Source organism: Rutidosis leptorrhynchoides, chromosome 6 (assembly GCF_046630445.1).
Source record: "Rutidosis leptorrhynchoides isolate AG116_Rl617_1_P2 chromosome 6, CSIRO_AGI_Rlap_v1, whole genome shotgun sequence".
Lineage (NCBI taxonomy): Eukaryota > Viridiplantae > Streptophyta > Magnoliopsida > Asterales > Asteraceae > Rutidosis > Rutidosis leptorrhynchoides.
Genome location: NC_092338.1, coordinates 397,602,692 through 397,623,059, shown reverse-complemented (window position 1 = coordinate 397,623,059; position 20,368 = coordinate 397,602,692). Strand labels below are relative to the sequence as shown.

The following is a 20,368-nucleotide window of genomic DNA, read 5'->3' as shown; positions in this document are numbered from 1 at the left end:
AAACAAAATAATTGATTTACTTATTCCTATTTTCGTTTTCCTCCACTTTCGAATGTTTGCCCAATTGTCCTGTATAACTCTTTCGTTAACAAAAAAGAATGGTTCTTTCCATCTTTTCAAGGAGGTTTCTTTCATTCCGGTAAAGGCCTTATTAGCTTTACAATCAAAAGTGTACCAGCATTTGCTCACCAATCGAGTTCTAAACAACTCGTGAAAAACGTTTATACTTGGAATTTTCCCAACTACAATTCAAAAAGCACAATTTTTTGCAAACCAAGTGGATGAATTTGACTAAGGCCAATCCCATAATGAGATAGAAGTTCTTGTAAGAAAACGGTGGGACGAATACGAAGGTTACCTATTGTAAGTTGAAGCTTATACAGTGTAATCATCTTTTTTGGTGGTTTGTTTGCCCTATCATCAAGAGAAAGAACCATGGGGTTCAGCAATCTAAGGTTCCTATGATCTATACATAGTCTATCTATTTCGACTTCAGTAATACTTGATGGAATAGTGCTCACATCTCGGTTATCTCTTTGAGATGAGGTGCTGCTGGATTCGGCCATGGTAGTGGAAAAATAAAAAAGGAGAAGAAGAAGACAAGTAACGAATAATTGCACTAACCTCGTACTTAATAGCTTTGCTAAAATGACTAATTGCAGTTATCTTCAAAGCAGATGAACGGTTTTCAGAAGCGAAAAAAGAAAAGTGGAATAGCTTATTTATAATTCAACTGATGGAAGATAAATGGATGAGATTGATACACGTGTATGGATCAGATCAATTGATACACGTGTACGAATTTTGGGGGCAAGTTCATGATTGATAATATGACGTCAGAGCAGAAAAACAGACGGCTACAACAGTTTTATGTCTTCGAGAAAAAAGGGTACCTATTATTTTTAGTTTAATGACTTTATTTTTTACAAAAATAAAGACATTAAACTCGGGGGACTTAATGGTGTATCCTAGGAGATACACGCATAAAAACATCATTTTTATACAGAAAACTCGATCAAAGAGCACAAGAGATAACTAAATTTGGTGGTTTTTAGCATTTGCCGCCCAGCGTTTAGCTGGCCGCCCAGCGTCAAGCGTAAGCCCTGCAGGCAGCTTCTATGCATAAGCCCTTTAACTCAGCGCGTGAACGGCACGCAGCCACATCAGCACACACCACCGACATTCCGGATACTTCACGTAACAGAACCATTCAGTGATTGACACGTGTATCCCATGAATTTCGTACATTCTACGCTTATAAATAGACCCCCTGGGTCACCACATTTCACATCATTCTGATCTGAACTTCAGTTAGAGAGAAGTACACTTTCTCTCTCACACAGTTCTTTCTCACTCTAAACATACATTAGCTGCTTAGCAGCAATACGCTATACGGATTAATTATCCATCCGTGTTCCGGGTCTGCAGAGATAATTTCTCGAGGGCAAACAACAATCAATAGTATACGCCACATGCTGAGCAACTACTTTTCTGTACTAATACCTTACAGCCGCTATACGAAAAATCATACTAACAATATTCATTTGAGTTGTTCTAAGTTTCTAGCTATATAGATCTTTATCTTTGTTATCTCTTTCTGTCAAACACTGAAATGGTCATTACTAAACTCCCTTAATAAAAAGACTCCTAATGGGTGTTTTATAAAATTTTAGAAGAATATTGTTTAGTTATAATAATATGACGATAACCACTCATTAACTTTTACTGATTACCTCGTCTACTACCTTAATGTTCCATCAACTATATTGTATACGAGAATGATTTCTTAAACATCGCCCAAAAGAGTACAAATGAAAGAACTCCCAAGTAAAAATCCAATTTTGTTTCATGATCGTCGTCAAACAAGCAAGTCCACGTGTCAAAAGGGATCATATCAAAAACTAAAAATCTGAACATAACACAATATGAAGAGAAGGAATGACCAATATAAACTAGAAAACATATCCACTTTGTGAAACTTGAAAGTTTTATTTGGTGGCGAAAAGTATAACATGAGTTGTGATTGTGATTTTGAAGAGTCGATTTAAGTTTTTTTATCGTTACATATGGTAAATATTACACCAATTAATCAACTTTTTAAAAGGCCGGAGCCCATTTGTCTCCACTAAGTACCGACACTTAACCCATAAAAGTTGTCCTACATTATGGAGAAATACAATATTGAATAAAATGATCAATATACCTCACATGACCGGACTTAACACAAGAATGTTAATGGAGTTACTTAAATGGACCGACATTGTCAAGTTCAAATAAAAACCATTAGACGTCAAGTACGTTTTTGTGAACTACACGATTAAACATGCTTTTTGGTACGCAAAAATCTGTACAATTTTGTGAAAAAAGAAGCCTATTTTTTTTCTTAACTTATATAAAATTCAAAAAATAACTATTGTAACACCCCAGATTTTCAGAGACATGAATGACTTTCCAGATGGAGGAACGGCGTTCTAGCTGCTGGAACGGCGTTCCAAAACCAGGAATTACGTTGTGAAACAAGGGAAGTGGGAAAAGTTGAACAGAACGTTTTGAGGCCGTTTGAGGAACGACGTTCCTTTAAGAGGAACGACGTTCTTATTTTGCGTGCAAGTGGAACGACATTCCATTGTCAGGAACAACGTTCCTATTGCAGATCTGTGATTTTAAACCCATTTTTAAAGGGTTCTAAATGAGGGGCAATTGGATCTTTTTACCGGTGGACGAGTTTAAGGCTGGTGGACTGATCTCAAAACTCATTTACATTTCATTTCACATCCACAAACTCTCTCATCTCTCCTAGAGTGAGACAACTTCTTTTAGTGAGAGAAATCTTAGATTGAAGGAGAAGGAGCTCGATTCTCTTCAAAGTACGAGAATTAATTTTGTTCATCTCATTCCTAACTACGTTGTGATAGTGGTGGTAAGTCCTAACTCCGAATTTTATTTAATTTGATGTTAGGGTTTGAACTTTCATGTTCTTTAGAAAACTCATCTAGCTCACAAATGGGTGTTTGAAGCTAGTGGTGGGTATTGTTGACCCTTGTTGGTGGTTTTTGGGTTGAAAAAAGTTTTGGACATGTTAGGGCTTGTGATAGTGCTCCAAATGAACATATATTTAGTAGCAATATCCTCCCAATATGTAAATTATTTAGTTGTAATTGTCCTATTTTAAGTTGTAATCGTTTATATTAAATAAGTGCGAAGACAAAAGGCGAAAATGACGATTTGAAGACGCAAATGACCAAAAAGCTCAAATGTACAAGATACAATCCAAGTGGTTCAAATTATTGATGAAGAACGTCTAAAAAAGATAAGAGTACAAGTTACAAAACGCAAAGTACAAGATATTAAATTGTACGCAAGGACGTTCGAAAATCCGGAACCAGGACATGAGTCAACTATCAACGCCCGACGCAACGGACTAAAAATTACAAGTCTACTATGCACAAGAATATAATATAATATATAAATAATTATATTAATTATTTATATTTTATATTTATATATATAAAACGTCGGCAAAGAAGATCCAAAGGGGTGTGAGCTGTATTCCATATCCCCGCGACTCGCGGAGTTCTCAGGCACAAAGTGCCGCGACTCGCGGAGCACAGAAATTTCAGAATCCCTATAAAAGGTCGCGAATTCTGCCGAGTTTAATAGAATAATAATAATAATAATACTCCCTAGTATAATATAAATAAATATATATATGTATATATAGTATAGATTAGTGTTATATTAGATTAGTTTGGGTTATGTAAAAGTTATTTTTACGGGTTTTTAAAGTCGGAGCTCTGTCCGTGTAACACTACGCGATAAATAATCAATGTAAGCTATGTTCTCCTTTTTAAATTAATGTCTCGTACTTAAGTTATTATTATGCTTATTTGAGCCAAAGTAATCATGATGTTGGACTAAATATTAAAGACGGGGTAATTGGGTTTGGTACCATAATTGGGGTTTGGACAAAAGAACGACACTTGTGAAAATTAGACTATGGGCTATTAATGGGCTTTATATTAAATTAACGATACCTCGTTAATTTAATATAAAGGTTATGATTTGAAGTATCTATATATAACCACATACGCTTAATCGGACACGATGGGCGGGATATTTATAAGTACGAATTCTTGTTCATTTGACCGGACACGGGGATGGATTAATAGTCAATGGACTCATTAAAACAGGGGTGGATTACATTCAAGGGTAATTGGTGTAATTGTTAACAAAGTATTAAAACCTTGGTTTACACACAGTCGATAACCTGGTGTATTCATTAAGCAAAGTATTAAGACCTTGTTACAGTTCGAATCCCCAGTTAGTTGGAATATTTGACTTCGGGTATAAGGTTAAATTTGCCGAGCAGTTTATAATTATGACCGATGAACTATTATGGACAAAAACCAGATAGGTTTCAAATACATCCAGGACAAAGGACAATTAGCCCAGGACAATAAATTAAAATCAAAACGTCAAACATCATGGTTACGGAAGTTTAAATAAGCATAATATATTTTATTTCATTTTTCCTCGTACTTTTATTTATTGTCATTTCAATTATTGTTATTTATTTTATATTGTTATTTAAATATCGTTATTTACTATACGCTTCGCTTAAAATATAAATCGACAAACCGGTCATTAAACGGTAAACCCCCTTTTATATATTATTATATATAATTATATATATTTTGTACAAATATAGTTGTTTAAAAATATAGTGTGCAATAAGCCCGCTCCCTGTGGAACGAACCGGACTTACTAAAAACTATACTACTCTACGATTAGGTACACTGCCTATAGTGTTGTAGCAAGGTTTAGGTATATCCCATTTGTAAATAAATAATTAAAACTTGTGTAAATTGTGTCGTAATTCGTAGTAAAATATAGTACTATCACGTACCCCCACGCTACATCATCAAGTTTTTGGCGCCGCTGCCGGGGACTCGGCAAAACTCTATATTTTTAATTCATTTTTGTATAAATATATATTATTTTTAGAAAAACAATATAAAATCCTAAAAAAAAAAAAAAAAAAACGCGTCAAATTTTAAACTGTACCTGAGTTGAAAATTGGAACCCCGCGACTCGCGGAGTTTGAAGCCTCGAATACCGCGACTCGCGGAGCCACCCTGACACCGACAGAAACCCTAATCAGCATTTATTACGGGTAATTTATTATTTATTATTATTATTAACCCTATTTACTTATTATTATTATAATTAGTTTTAAGTTTTTAATTTAATTTGTATTTTAAATATTAATTAGTATTATTAAATATATATATATAAATTAATACTTTTATAAAATAAATAATATAAAAATAATATTTTTATAAAAATAAATAATTTTTATAACTTCAAGTTTATTTTTATATTTTGTATCTTTTCATTTGTTTTAGCGTAATATTTGTATATTTTTCGTTCGTAGCTAGTTTTAAGACATAGTTTTTGCCGTAGCTTATTTTTATTTTCTAGATTTTTAGGCTTTGCCTTAAAATCCCTTAAGTGATTTTTCTTTAGACTAAGATTTAGGTGCTTTAGAATTTTGCGACGATTTTAAAATTTTAGTGCCTTTTAAGTCACGACTCGCTACTTTCTTATTTTTATTTTTTTGACGTTTTTCGACGCGCATTATTTTTCTTTCTTATTTCTCGACGCTTTAGTTTTTAGGACTTAGAAATTTTCTCTATTTCTTATTTACTATCTCAAACGGAAAGAAAAATTATTTAAGTGGTTAAATTAATGGACGTTGACAATTTTCTGCTTCGTAGTAATAGTTGGATTTGTTAGTGGCTGAGTTGTGAGCTTCCGATTTAAAGGGTTCTGGCTCCCTGCTGCATCTTTTGGCTATTCGAAACGTGGGCAAAAGCAGAAAAGTCTATTAATTGGACAACTTATATAAGTTTTTCTATTTTTATAACTAATAGGATAATTAGTAAATGCACCACATTGTAGCTAAAATTTGGCCATCGCAATAAAATGGAAAATTTTGAAAACAAGGCTATGGAAACTCTTTTTGATATCCAAAATCAATTAAATCAATACTCTCAAACGAGTGTTGATGACAATTCGTTCGGTCAATCTTGGATCACGAATGAAGAAACAATAACTGGTTGTGAAATCTGTGGAGATTATCACTCAACATGGGAATGTTATTATTACGTTCCTATGAAAAATTACGCACCCACGGAACCTGAATGGCATGATTATGAAGAATACAATTCAAATTGGGATTATTCCCAAGAATATATCCAAACTCAACAACCAGTAGACGAGGAAAATTACGTGTCTGAAAATTTATTAGACAATATGAAAATCAAACTCGAAGAACTCAATGTTCAAAATGAACAAATGAGAGAGTTTGTAAACCGGCAAGCTGAAACTCTATCAGACTACACACCTGTTGATCTGAGGAGTCGTGTGCAAGAAAATCTCATATCATCGAATTTTGATGAATTCGAGAGCTCCAAAATCACCAACTATCCCGATGATACTTTTTATTCAGTCTTACCAATTTCACAACATATCGACACATTAGCCTCTACCGACGAAATCATCGATCCATCAATGGATAAAGAAGAAGTAAGGGTAACAAATTGGTACTCTTGGGAATACAATAACATTGAAAATTTTACCCCCAAGGCCAAACCGAACTTCACCATTCCACAACCTTCCAACCCAATATTCTCAATAGACGAGTCATCCACCGGAAATGAACTACGAGCTGTAATAGATAATGACACCTCGAATTTCACCCAATTGGGTAATAGAGGTGAAAACTTTGACGTCGAGAATAAAAGGAAGGAAACTTTAGAAATTGTCCACCCAATAATATGTATGTCGGTGTATATCGATCCATTTGACCAAGAACCAAAAAAGAGACATATCCATTTACTAAAAGCTACACTTAAAAAAGAATTAAGTAGTGACGATCGGGTGGGTCTAAACTTTAAACCCATTAATATATTTTATACCACCCGAGATGTAAATAACTGGCTCACTATTTTAATTCGTGGAACTTATTCTACCGACTTCACATGTCGTCAGCTAAGTGTGGGGAAGTTTAACCCCACTTAACGTTAAATTAGGGGTTCGGGTTAGTGCATAACTCGTTAATAAACATGCATAATAAATTAGGGTAAAAGACGCATTTTTAAAGATAAGCAAACAGTTCAGAAAAGCAACCGTTTTTGAAGAAAAATATGTGTGATAAAATAAGAAGGAATGAACGATGAGCCGCGCCATCTATCATTCGACGAGCTTTGTAAGTACAAACTGGGAATTTTTAATCACTTTTCTACACTAATCACCCTCATGAATTTATAATTAGAGTCTGATTTCATGCAAATGAGGGCATTGCATGATCTTAAGTGTGGGGAAGGGTTATAAATTCTCTCGGGTTTATTACTTGGTTTATTTGCCAAATTTTATGAAAATTTGAAAAATTTTCAACTAAATGAATTTAAAATCATGTTTATATATATTTATGAACGGTGAAAACTAGGTGTTAATACCGAAATTATCGTTACCTCGGAAAGGACATAAATTGAGAAACACCCTAAAATGATTGAATTCATTTAAAATAGAATAAAGGAGAATAAAAAGGCAAAGAAAGAAACTAAGTGTGGGGAGAATGTACCAAGTTATTCAATTAAAAACTATCTATCACATGTTTCTGTAAAGTTTATTGCAAGTGCTTTTGTTTTGGACTAAATTAACTGTTTTACCCGATTTACTGTAATGAAAGATGGATCTACACGATGAATCAATTCCATCATTTAAAGGAAGTAAAGTCTTCCGAAAAAGAAACGCGCTTCTTGATTTAGGTCAAGAAGTTGTCGTTCAGACCAGCTGTAGGTTGACGAAAAATCTAGAAAAGTCAACACTAAAATCAGCAGGAAATCCACGGACCTCAGCATAAAACAGGGTCGCCAGGTGGTCAGATTTATCCTAACCATGAGAAGGATTTATCTCGTACAATGGGGGGGCACCGTGCAAATTAGCTTGATAAGACTAATGAATCAGATCCCCAGAAAGGATAATCTCCTTAAAGATTAAAAATCAGCTCTTAAGCCTGATATTACTCAATCCTTGAGATTGACCTTAAAGATTGAGAATTACAAACTCATGGAATTCAATGATATCTAAACTCGAGCTTGAACGAGAAAATATTTTGATCAAAAATAAAACCGATTTGTTTTCTGAAAACCTATTTTCAATGCGTTCATTACCATTGAACGTAAAATCCTAGGAATTCACCTGGAATTCATTAGGTCACCTGAACCAAAGCGGGTGTCAACCGTAAGAACGGTGGTTGCATAGCATGGTCGAAGACAGGACCTTGTGCCAGACCGAAAAATTATAAGGGTAAGCTTTACTATTGCTCCTACAAAGGATAGTAATTGCGTCCAACACGTTATAGACCATAATTAAAAGCATGTCAGGGGACATTGCCTTAACAGTTGCTTGTTCAACGCTTTCCTTTACAACCGGACGGTAGTTTACCGAAAGGTAATATACGGAGCAAGTAAACTGGACGTGTTGCTTTCCTAATACAAGGTTAGCAAGTGGGTGACACAAAACCATAAGTTTTGAGCTAAAATTTTCAAATCTGAAACCCACAAAACCCACAAAAATATTTTGCAAACACCGGTGAAGGGTTATTCCGGAAAAATTATCTAGGGTAAAAGCTAGATTGAATTTTCAAAAGATCAAATGTTTTCATAAAGATCCAATTTCCTTAAGGATCTACATTTTCATAGTCATGTGGGACTGTAAACCGCCTTTCAAATGTGCACTTTGCTTTGGAAACCGAAAGTAAATCGGCTATTTGATTGCAAGTGTCGTTGACCTAAACCCGAGGCAACTGTGGATGACACACCCACCTTTAACCATGGTTCTATCGTTACTATCATTGTTTATACCACCATATCAAAATCACTAATGTACAAAGTGTGATGAATAAAAAAGTAATTCATGTATGTTTTTATTTCAAGTTCTGTATTGCTTGAGGACAAGCAACGTTCAAGTGTGGGGATATTTGATAGTGCTCCAAATGAACATATATTTAGTAGCAATATCCTCCCAATATGTAAATTATTTAGTTGTAATTGTCCTATTTTAAGTTGTAATCGTTTATATTAAATAAGTGCGAAGACAAAAGGCGAAAATGACGATTTGAAGACGCAAATGACCAAAAAGCTCAAATGTACAAGATACAATCCAAGTGGTTCAAATTATTGATGAAGAACGTCTAAAAAAGATAAGAGTACAAGTTACAAAACGCAAAGTACAAGATATTAAATTGTACGCAAGGACGTTCGAAAATCCGGAACCAGGACATGAGTCAACTATCAACGCCCGACGCAACGGACTAAAAATTACAAGTCTACTATGCACAAGAATATAATATAATATATAAATAATTATATTAATTATTTATATTTTATATTTATATATATAAAACGTCGGCAAAGAAGATCCAAAGGGGTGTGAGCTGTATTCCATATCCCCGCGACTCGCGGAGTTCTCAGGCACAAAGTGCCGCGACTCGCGGAGCACAGAAATTTCAGAATCCCTATAAAAGGTCGCGAATTCTGCCGAGTTTAATAGAATAATAATAATAATAATACTCCCTAGTATAATATAAATAAATATATATATGTATATATAGTATAGATTAGTGTTATATTAGATTAGTTTGGGTTATGTAAAAGTTATTTTTACGGGTTTTTAAAGTCGGAGCTCTGTCCGTGTAACACTACGCGATAAATAATCAATGTAAGCTATGTTCTCCTTTTTAAATTAATGTCTCGTACTTAAGTTATTATTATGCTTATTTGAGCCAAAGTAATCATGATGTTGGACTAAATATTAAAGACGGGGTAATTGGGTTTGGTACCATAATTGGGGTTTGGACAAAAGAACGACACTTGTGAAAATTAGACTATGGGCTATTAATGGGCTTTATATTAAATTAACGATACCTCGTTAATTTAATATAAAGGTTATGATTTGAAGTATCTATATATAACCACATACGCTTAATCGGACACGATGGGCGGGATATTTATAAGTACGAATTCTTGTTCATTTGACCGGACACGGGGATGGATTAATAGTCAATGGACTCATTAAAACAGGGGTGGATTACATTCAAGGGTAATTGGTGTAATTGTTAACAAAGTATTAAAACCTTGGTTTACACACAGTCGATAACCTGGTGTATTCATTAAGCAAAGTATTAAGACCTTGTTACAGTTCGAATCCCCAGTTAGTTGGAATATTTGACTTCGGGTATAAGGTTAAATTTGCCGAGCAGTTTATAATTATGACCGATGAACTATTATGGACAAAAACCAGATAGGTTTCAAATACATCCAGGACAAAGGACAATTAGCCCAGGACAATAAATTAAAATCAAAACGTCAAACATCATGGTTACGGAAGTTTAAATAAGCATAATATATTTTATTTCATTTTTCCTCGTACTTTTATTTATTGTCATTTCAATTATTGTTATTTATTTTATATTGTTATTTAAATATCGTTATTTACTATACGCTTCGCTTAAAATATAAATCGACAAACCGGTCATTAAACGGTAAACCCCCTTTTATATATTATTATATATAATTATATATATTTTGTACAAATATAGTTGTTTAAAAATATAGTGTGCAATACGCCCGCTCCCTGTGGAACGAACCGGACTTACTAAAAACTATACTACTCTATGATTAGGTACACTGCCTATAGTGTTGTAGCAAGGTTTAGGTATATCCCATTTGTAAATAAATAATTAAAACTTGTGTAATTTTTAATAAGTATTTCTTGTAAAATTAATAGTTTTTTATATACACCTCGCACGACATCAGCTTGCAATTTGGGTATAATCAATAGGATTAGTGATTATGTTTGTGATTGGAACCCAAATGGGTGTGTTGGAAGTTGGATTTTGGGTGTAAACTCAATTTGGGTCAAAATTAGTCTTTTGGTTGAAATGGGTCATGAAGTGCTTCTAGCACTTGACCATAAGTTGTGTTTTGTTGAGTTTGAGACAAAATCACTAGCCATTAGTGATTTGGAGTATTGGGGTCTTGTTTGACCTAGTTGGTGGTTAGGTGCAATTTGGGTCAAAAATTGCACTTGGGGGTTTTTGGGCCAAGCTACTAGTGTTTATAGCTTGATGTTGTGTTTTATACTAGGTGACTTGCTTTCGAATCAATCTTGAAGTCCTAGCTTGGTAGTAACTCATCTAAGTGTTCAAGGCGAGTGGAGTATTTATATGTGTAGATATATAAATTGTTTGCTTGCAGGGTTTAGTGGCGAGTACTATCCGGATGTGATGGATTTACTCTTTGTTGGCCACTTGGTGCAAAGTAGTGAGTGATGTCTTTAATGATTCACTATTTGTTGGCTATGTTGCATTTGGGGAAAATGGTGAGTGTTAACTATATAAAAATCAACTCTTTGTTGGACACTTATGAGGATGCGGTAAGTGTCACCATTGGGTCTCACTTTTTGTTGGCAACATTCGGGTCTATATGGTGTTAACTATATAAAAATCAACTCTTTTTTGGACACTTGTGAGGATGCGGTAAGTGTCACCATTGGGTCTCACTTTTTGTTGGCAACATTCGGGTGTATATGGTGGTGCCATCCGGTGTAAGATCATGAGTTTTGTGCATCAGAAAATGTTCCTGAAAGTGTCAGTAAATATGTGCATCAGAAAGCGCCACTAAAAGTCTACGTAACACTTATGCATTTTCAGAATTTACATCAGAATCAGACTCAGACAATTTCAGTCCCTGAAAGAAGTTGCTGTTTTCAGTTTCAGTTATAGTGGACGTCGTCCAGAATTTAGGACGCCGTCTACTAACAAAAGGTGGGACGCCGTCCAGCCATTTTGGACGCCGTCCAAATGGTCTGACGGGCCAGCTGTTGTAATTTGTCTAAATTAAAAGGGGTACTTTGGTCTTTTCACTTGTGGACGGGTTTTCTACCCCAAAACTGATCTAGAACTCATTCTTATCCTCTTTTCCACCAACCAAACTCTAGAGAGAGAGGAGTTTCTAGAGAGAGGAAGCTTGGGTTAGTGATGAAGATGGTGATTTTTGCCCAAATTGGAAGCGGGTTTTGGTTCTCCTTGATGTTTCTTATTACTAGCTCGGTTTTGGAGTTGAGGTAAACCTTAGATTCGATTTAATTACTTTAATTTTGATTTGGGGTTAGGGTTTGTGCTAGTTAGGGTTATAAACCCCATTCATGGTGAAATTTGGGGGTTTTGGGCATTGTTAGTGTAAGTGAACCCGATTATTGATGGGTTAGGGTTTGATGACGATTTGTAAGTATTTTTCATTGGTTTGGGTGTTAATCACTAGATTGTATGTGTGTTGGTGATTAGATGTTCATAAGAACATGTTAGTTGGTCAAAATGGGTGTTAACCTCAAATTGTTGTCAAACTAAGTTTTGAGTCAAGATTTAAAGAATCAAGTATGTAAATGCTTGGTTCATGTGTTAAATGGTGTTTTGAAAAAATAATCACTAGTCGTTAGTGATTTTGGGCATTTTTGAGACTTATGTCAAAATGAGTTGACTTTGATTGGGTCAAAATTGATGATGACACTAATTTGGATTAAATGGATGTTAAACGCTTTTGTTAAGTGTTAAATTAAGTTTTTTGGATGTAATTACTCGCGAGAAGTAATTTTGGGTTAAAATGATGTTTTAACATAAGTCAAACGTGGTCAAAAGCAATATGGGTCAATATTGCACGTGTTGGGGTTTTTGGTGTAATTGGCGTTTGAAATGATTACTACCTAAGTATTAATTTAGTGTTAAGACCTAGGTTGGTCTAATTGGTGTAAAGTATGATTTGAGTTAAATTGTACTTTGTTGTGTGGGTTTGAATTACCACCCGAAGTGGTAATTGGCTTGTGTCCATTAGGTGTTAAATGGGCGAGTTTTGGAGAGCAAGGTGTAATCCCTCGGTTAAGGGATGTTTGTGTCAGATTCTCTTTTAGATAATGGCTATTTATGTGTATATTGTACCTATGTGTGATATAGGTAGTTACTTGCTCGAATTTGAGGACGGAGATCATGTTATACATGACTTGTGCGGGCATTCCAAGGTAAGTGGAATAATTATGTATGTATGTATGTATATAGTGTATTTATTTGTGTGCTATGGTACGAACCACGGAGTCGGTAGTGCCATAGTATGTGCGAATGTGCTATGATGTGAACCACGGAGCTGGTAGCATCATGGTACGTGTGTTGTAGTGTGAACCTCGGAGCTGGTAGCACTATAGCACGGGTTGTTAAAGTGTGAACCACGGGGCCGGTAGCACTATAAAAGAGTATGACTCGAGTTGTGATGTGAACCACAGAGCCAGTAGCATCAAAGTGTGAACCACGGAGCTGGTAGCACTATAAAATGAGGTGTGAACCACGGAGCCGGTAGCACCGAAGTGTGAACCACGGAGCCGGTAGCAGTATAAAATGAGGTGTGAACCACGGAGCCGGTAGCACTGAAGTGTGAACCACGGAGTAGGTAGCACTATAAAAGAGTATGACTCAAATGCGTAGTGACGTGAACCACGGAGCCGGTAGCATCATAGCATTGTGTATGGTGTGAACCACGGAGCCGGTAGCACCATGACGCATTTATGGTTAACCATATGGTTGTGTATGTGTTGTTGTATAGCATAATATATTATTTGGAGTATATGTTATTGTTTATGCTAGTTGCGGTAATGGAGGTTATTAGCTTTATACTTGGAGTTCGTATGCTAATATTGTATTGCTAGCATATTTGCGGTATGTGAGTAGGTGGTTGCAAGTAGGTATATTATATATGTATGTGTATACTTATTGCACTCACTAAGCGTTAGCTTACCCCTCTCGTTGTTTACCTTTTTACAGGTATTGTGTTATGAAGCTAGCTAGTTGTTAGGCTAGATGCGTAGGAGCGCTTGGGCTCGATGGGGTAGCTTTTGGAGATATGGAAGCGGATTGGGGATTTGGTAGTGATGTGCGCAGAGGTGTATACGAAATAGTTATATTTTTATTGCGAAATACTATTAAATACGATACAATTTTACACAAGTTATTTATTTATTTATAGAGTGGATATACCTAAACCTTGCTACAACACTTATAGGCAGTGTACCTAATCGTACAGTAGTGTAGGTTTTAGTAAGTCCGGTTCGTCCACAGGGAACTAGCCAAGTTTAACGCTATATTTTTTAAAAACTATATTTGTATAAATATATATATAAATATAAGTAGTATTATTATTATTATAAAAGGGGATTTTTACCGTTTAATGACCGGTTTGTCAATTTTATAACTTTAGTCGCAGTTAAAACCTAATGTAAAATATTAAAAATAAAAATAACTTAATTTAAAGCGTAAAGTAAATGATAATAATTAAAGTGCGATAATTTAAAGTATGATAAATAAAATGACAGTAAATAAAAGTGCGATAAAATATGAAATAAAGGAATTATGCTTATTTAAACTTCCATAATCATGATGTTTAACATGTTGATTTTAATTTATTATCATGGGTTAATTTTCCTTTGTCCTGGATTATTCAATATGTCCATCTGGTTTTTGTCCATAACAGTCCATCAGTCGTAAATATAAAGTGCGAGTGTCCTCGTCAAATTATCCTTATATCCGAAGTCAAATATTCCAACTAATTGGGGACTTAAACTATAATTACACCAATTTTCCTTGTATATAATTCACCCCTGTTTTAATAAGTCCATTGACTATTAATCCATTTCCGTGTCCGGTTAAATGAACGATTATTAGTACTTATAAATATCCCGCCCATCGTGTCCGATCGAGTGTATGTGGTTATTTATAGGTACGTCCAATTGTAAATCTTTATATTAAATTAACGAACTATCATTCAATTAAACAAATATAAAGCCCATTAATGGCCCATAGTCCAATTTTCACAAGTGTCGTTCTTTTGTACAAACCCCAATTATGGTACAAAGCCCAATTACCCCGTCTTTAATATTTAGCCCAACATCATGATTACTTCGGCTTAAATAAGCATAATAATAACTTAGCTACGAGACATTAATTTAAAAAGGTTGAACATAACTTACAATGATTAATAATAGCGTAGCGTTACACGGACAGAATTTCGACTTACACACTTACAACATTAACTAACATACCCTTATTATTATTAATCTTAAATTAAAATTAAAATTATAAATTTATATATATATATATATATATATATATATATATATATATATATATATATATATATATATTTGTGAGAGAGAGATTGATGAATGGTATGCAAAATTCGTCGACCAAACTTTGAAATTTATAGGACCTGAGCTGATACTGTGCACCATGCGACCACATGACATTTACACTGCCTGGCCATGCGATCGTATGGCCACTTTTTCCTGGTCACAAAGCTTCCAAAACGTGGGCTGCTGGATTTTTATAATATTTATAATATAATATAATTAATTATATATTATATTATATTATATTCTTGTACTCCGTTGACTTGTAATTTTCGGTCCGTTGCGTCGCGCGTTGAGAGTTGGCTCAGGTCCTGGTTCCGGATTTTCGAACGTCCTTTCGTACTATTTAATATCTTGTACTTTGCGTTTCGCAGCTTGTACTTTTGTAACTTTTAGACGTTTCTCATCAATAATTTGAACCACTTTGATTGTACTTTGTACTTTTTAGCTTTTTGGTCGTTTGCGTCTTCAATTCGTCGAATCTGTCTTTTGTCTTCACCTTTTATTATTTAAACGAATATCACTTGTAAATAGAACAATTGCAACTAAAAGCATATCTTTCTTGAGGGATAATGCTATGAAATATATGTTCGTTTTTAGCATTATCAGGTAGTCCCCGGGATTATGCTCTTGGTATTGGGTTGGGTTATTGAGTCTTAACCCGTATTTATGGTGTAAACACTTTCAATTAACGTTTGTGTTGTAAAAATCGATTTTATTGTGGAAATCTCTTAATTATAATTATACTAATGTGTTGTGAAAACCGTTTCGTTTAAAAGTGTTGGGAAGCGGGTTTTCCGCCCGCATGAATTTAAAAAACTGAGCAGAAACTTTTAGTTCATTTGGACGTCGTCCAAATGACTTGGGCGCCGTCCTGGTCTTCTCTGCTGGACGCCGTCCAGATGGTCTGGTTAAAAAAAAAAAATTAAGTCGTGTTTTTGGTAAAACGAAGTTGGGTCGTTACATCCGGGAGTTGCTTTTGTTGGCCATATTCACGGGTTGATGGTGCTAATCATTTGATGACTAGCACATATGGGTATGGTTAACCATATAGTGTTCATTTGTAGTGTGTTTGTAGTGTAGCGTGTTATATTATTGTTTTATGCAATTAAATGCTAGCTTGTACTCGGATTGTGTTTATTTGCGTTAGTGATGCTATTTTTTTATGTGGTTATGTGTAAGTTGCGCAAGTAAGTGGTTTATGTATGTATGCATATATGTATTACACTCACTAAGCATTGTAGCTTACTCCCTCGTTGTTTATCTATTTATAGATTGTGGCACTTCGAATGACAAGGGTAAGGGATTGACTTAGCTTGCACGTTGATGGTCATGGAAAGGCGCTTTTTGTAATGGTCCCGACGGTCATACTCACTTTTGGGTCACTTGGTTAAACGGGTCATGTTGAACTTTGTTTAAATTATGGGACTCAGGTTCCCGGTGTTGTAAACTTGTAACTTGATGTATTTTTTTTAACGGCGATTTTTTGGGCATCAGTAGATCATTTCTTTCAACGACCCTCATCATTTGCACGTAACACACACGTTTGGGCGGAAACCCGAACCCGATCGACGGTACCCAGGAACACATCCATTCAGGCAGTGGTTCCGGGTAGGGGTCCGTGAAAAAATCCGGTAAAACCTCCCTATAGGGTCAATATATACCAAATGATGACGTTACGGTGATTCAAGACTTGTGTTGTTGGTAAATCATTGTTGTGATTATTATTAATGGTAAAAAAGTGTTTTCTTTCCCAAGTCTTTTAATAAATCGGTTTGGGGTCGTTTCAACTATATACTCAAGAAAATATCACGAACTTTTTGTTTGTGTCACTATCAATATATATAAAGTTTTGACCTAATAAATAAGTATTTATTATAAAAAGAATTACGCGGTTGGTCCCTAAGGTTTGTCTCATATTTTACATTCTTTTTTTCGACTCGATTGGTCACACAAGTATCATACATTACGCGGTTGGTCCATCATCTTAACGACCGTTAGCGTAATTTTCTCAGTTCAAAAAATGACACAAAATTAATTTTACCGGTTTAGCAGGTAACCAGTCACATTTTGTTTACATTAAAGCATAATTATTATATATATATATATATATATATATATATATATATATATATATATATATATATATATAAAATTTATTGTAACAAAACTAAAAGTATATGACTTATTAGTATTTTATTGGTAATTGTAACTAAAAAAAGAGAAAATTACTCAAATAGACCAATTGCATTCTTTTTCTTCAATATAAACAATGTCAGAGGTTTTTTTTTCACCAAATAGACAATGAACTTGCGGTCAACGATCGCGCATCGCGAAAACTTTGCTCGACCAATAAGAAACCGTCATGTGGTATCAGCCCTCGCGAATCACGCAAAATGTTCTCGAAATCCACAAATTTCGCGCAAAAAGCTCTTGATGACCAGTCTCGAAATTGCCTCTCGAAATTTGATCCTTTGTCGCGAAAAAAAAATCAGGAATTGTGAATACTGTGGGCTGAGATAGCATTTTTATAGCAGAGAAATTAACGACAAACCATGTAATTGATTCTTGATATTTGGTATTGAAAGAAAGAAATAACTTGCAACGGTTAAATAACAGTTTTTGCTTGATTTACAATTGAAATTTGACAAACAAAAGTACAAAACCATACACACATAGACTTTCACTTACCCTATAAAAATTACCATTTTATGAACACCCTTATACATAATAAGCTTAACACAATAATGAACTCATATTGATATGAGATCAAGGTGGTGAAGAATGGCAGTGGTAATGGTGAATGTGTCTTTTGCACCAAAAGAGAAGGAAGAAAGGAAGATAACTTCAATGAGCAATCAGAATACGCAATTTTTTTTTTATATTTCGGAACAAATTTGAAATTTCGAGAGTTTTTGGGACAACATTGAAATTTCGAGAGGCAATTTCAAGACTAGTACCACATGGCGGTTTCTTATTGGTCAAGCAAAATTTTCGCGGTGCTTGACCGCGATTTGAGGGTGTATTTGGTGGAAAAAAACCCTCTACATATTTTATACTAGCCTTTAAGAGCCCGTACGTTGCACGGCGACTGTTAATCAAACAAACTGGAAACATATAATGTTACTTAGTCATCGCATATGATAGCCGCATTAAGAGCTCGTGCGTTGCACATCAGCTCTATAAAATAGTATTCGAAAATATAGTATTCGAAAATGTTCGTATTGGTGCCGATTAGGTATATGATACAATTACAATGAATGTCATACATGGTTTCAGCTTGTAATCAAGCTGCAAACTTGTACTTGAACGTCTTGTTGAATGCCTTGATTTGAATCCATTTATAATGTTTTACCCTACATAAATGCAATGACATGTAATAAGCATATGCTAAGATTAATCAAAAGGTTGACAACAGATCGGTGATGTAACACAATAATCACATAATTGATGCAAATTCAGATTAGTGTATAGATATTATGATAAATAAGAGTTAATATATTAAAAAGGAATTTTTTTTTTTATGTAAACACATAAGTTGCATAAAAATATACAATTCTAAAGAAGATGAAACATATATATAAAAAAAAAAAATTAATACAGTAGAATTTTTAGAGCAGTAAGATGTAATTACCATATGTAGGTTTCATGATAGCAGACTCTTGAACACGTCCTCATCATAATATTGGTTGTATTTTTTGAACTCGCCAACTAAGAATGTGGCCAGTAACCTGTAATTTTAGAGGCTCCAAATTTTGAAATTCAAAAGTAATTTGCAGCTACAATCAACATCATATGCTTAAGGCGGAAAGTACTACATTGCCACATTCATGCATTTAGTTAGTTGCTGCTAAAAGAGTAATAAATAAATAGCACACTAATAAGTTGGACCTAATCAATTATACAACAAATAACTTTTTCGCTTATCAATTCATTGTAAGAATTGGAAAATTAAAGAAACCTAGATACGGATATGAATAGATATGTGGCATGAGTTTGTAAAAAACTTACAGTTATTTAAGGCATTAATGTGTCAATAACAACTTAGCGTTATGTACCCAGTTCACATACATATACATTTGTCTGGCTCTGCTTTAAGTTTTGATCTGCCACCAACTAAAGGAACTTTGAAGATAAGGATCAAAAGTAAGTAATGGGTACCCGTTATTACATCAAAGCCACGTGTTTGTGCAAGGGAACTTCATAATTTACAGTACTATATCTTGCATTGATTTGTACGCCTGAAAATTCCTAAAGTTTTAACCCTAATTTGAAATTCCTTCTGGCATTCCTAAAGTTTGAAACAAAATTGAATTTGAATTTCAGAATCTTGAAGAAAAAACAATGTTCCCCATAAACGGAAAATCCTAATCGATGTACACGAACGGTTACAGTAAACCGGTGTGTATCCTCTTCCAAATCGATTCGAACCGTGATTAAGAATATAAGCAAACGAATGAATAAATTAGGGTTCTTGAGCAAGACGGGCAATGTATCATAACGGAAAAGGATCGGAGCGGATGTCATCGACGTGAATCGTTTGAGACCAAGTTTAACCGTTTATACAAAGCGGATACCGTTCGATTTGTAAAACTCTCAACAGTAATACTATGATTTCAAAGCATTAGGTATGAAAAAAAGGAAAAATGGTGATTTGAAAAAAGTCGTCTGGTTTATGAGATGAGAGAAGACTACTTAGAGGTGTTTTTATTGTTATGGTATAGATGCGGGACACGTGGTGGGATATTAAAATTTACGGATTTTAAAAAAAAAAAAAAATTTGTGGTGTAAGACACGTGTTAGATGAGTAGGTGATATGATTAGGTTCTGACACCTAGGATGTATAGGCATGCTTTATGTGATGTAGGGGATTGAAGAGAGAGAATGAATCTGGTGTTATAATATGAGTACAAAAAGTCATATGGATGATAAATTTTAGTCAACTTTGTATAGCTTGCATAGTAATATTTTACACTATAAATAGGCATGTATGGTAGCCATTTAATGGTGTACCATTTCTCTTGAAATATCAATATCAATATTTCTTCTCTCTTTGTTCTTATATATTGTTACA

At 34.4% G+C, this 20,368-nt stretch overlaps 1 long non-coding RNA gene across 1 annotated transcript; it reads right to left on the bottom strand.

Moving 5' to 3' along the window:
* Window positions 1-18,443: 18,443 nt before the first annotated feature.
* On the bottom strand, window positions 18,444-19,544 carry LOC139855907 (uncharacterized). The gene is made up of 3 exons (XR_011761600.1): window positions 19,306-19,544; window positions 18,929-19,108; window positions 18,444-18,650 (listed from the first exon to the last, which is right to left on the bottom strand). It is a non-coding gene; the product is annotated as an uncharacterized lncRNA (long non-coding RNA).
* Window positions 19,545-20,368: the final 824 nt, after the last annotated feature.